The 1,699-nt window shown below is 40.7% G+C and overlaps 1 long non-coding RNA gene across 1 annotated transcript; it reads left to right on the plus strand.

Annotated features, from left to right (window-relative positions):
* LOC112818820 (uncharacterized) lies at nucleotides 1–1,166 on the plus strand. Its single transcript, XR_003206692.1, has 2 exons — nucleotides 1–44; nucleotides 911–1,166. It is a non-coding gene; the product is annotated as an uncharacterized lncRNA (long non-coding RNA).
* Nucleotides 1,167–1,699: the final 533 nt, after the last annotated feature.

Below are 1,699 nucleotides of genomic sequence, written 5' to 3' on the forward strand. Positions count from 1 at the left end.
AGCTGCACTGTGACAAGCTGCACGTGGATCCCGAGAACTTCAAGGTGAGTCTGGGATATGCTCCGTTTTTTCTTTTCACTTTTTAGTCTTTCACTCTGATTCTTTTCCCTACCTGTTCTCCCCCCACCTTCCTTTTTACTTTAGTATATACCATCACTGAATGCTTTTCAAAATTTACATAATTTCATATGTTTTCTTTCGGTATTCCACATTGTTTCCTTTCTCACAACCTCTTTTTTTTTTTATCAAGCCCTTCATTTAATTACTTATCTTTTGCCCCTCTCTCTCCCCCCCAACTTTTTCCTCTACTCGATACCCAAATTATGCACACTAGCTCTCATCTTCTCCTTCTGTGCTTGGAAAAGTCTTTCTGTCTCTCCGTATGAAGATTATAAGGGCTCTTCAAAGAGTTCTCACTCCAGAGACTACAAATCACCTCAAAATTATAGAATAATTGGGCGTGTGATGTGATGAGCATAGGGTGTTATATGCAACTCATGAATCATTGGAAATTACTTCAAAAACCAATGATGTATTTATTATATGTTGGCTAAATTGAATTCAGATTAAAAAGAGAAAAATTGCATTTTTATAGTCAAGACTCAATGGAAAGGAAAGGAAAGGAAATATCTGAGGATGATAGAGCAGAAGTAGAAGTAGGGCAGCAATAGTTGCTAAAAGACAGCCCAGCATCATACTAATTAAGTATATATATATATATATATAATAAAAATGTACAGTATACATACATATATATTTACTGATTTATGCTGTTGGAGATAACCTGAAGATCAGTTTGGGCTGGAGTGTGGGCAGAAAAAAATAAATGATTGTTGGCTCAGTTTCTCAGAAGCCCAGCTTGATTTCTGTCTTAATCATGTATACATATCTATCTATGTCTTCCCCACAGCTCCTGGGCAACGTGCTGGTGTGTGTGCTGGCTCACCACTTTGGCAAAGAATTCACCCCTCAGGTGCAGGCTGCCTATCAGAAGGTGGTGGCTGGTGTGGCCAATGCCCTGGCTCACAAGTACCATTGAGATCCTGGCCTGTTTCCTGGTGACCACTGGAAGACCCTGTTTCCCTAAATTCTATCTTCTGAACTGGGGGAAATAATGTCCACCATCAAGGGTATGGTTTCTGCCTAATAAAGAACCTTCAGCTCAACTTCCTGATTCATTTCACTTATTTTGTTTTTTTGTCTGGGGGTATGGTACATCCCTGAGGGTCTACAGATAGGAAGCTCTTGTAGGGGACGATACATATCGCTAGTGGATGACACCTTTCCCTCCAAAGCATAGGCACGGTCAAGAAGGTTTTAAATATATAGAGAATACTGGCATCACAGGGGCTCTATGGAAGACACAGCCCTCAGGCTAATGCTTTGACCTATTTCCTACAATTAGTGAAAAATACGGTGCTCAAATAGAGACATAATGAATGATCAAGACACTGTTGTGTTTCCTTTCTCCCTACTTCCCTTGCCTGCAGTGTAGCCTACCATAGCCTGCTCCTTCAAGTGGGCCGACTCTAAGGAATAACCTCCCTCTTTTACTTGCCCCAAACATGTCCATAAATAATTCCTTCTCCTACCCTCCCATGTCAGACAAACCGCATGCTTGCTTATCACTTGTGATGCCTTTGCACCTTGGCCTCAATGCACTTTCCAATATTGCCTAAGAAAAGTTTTTCAAACCCTT

The sequence above is a fragment of the Callorhinus ursinus genome, unplaced genomic scaffold (genome assembly GCF_003265705.2).
Source record: "Callorhinus ursinus isolate GAN/ISIS: 27379988/994484 unplaced genomic scaffold, GSC_fseal_2.0 scaffold3116, whole genome shotgun sequence".
Taxonomy (NCBI): Eukaryota; Metazoa; Chordata; class Mammalia; order Carnivora; family Otariidae; genus Callorhinus; species Callorhinus ursinus.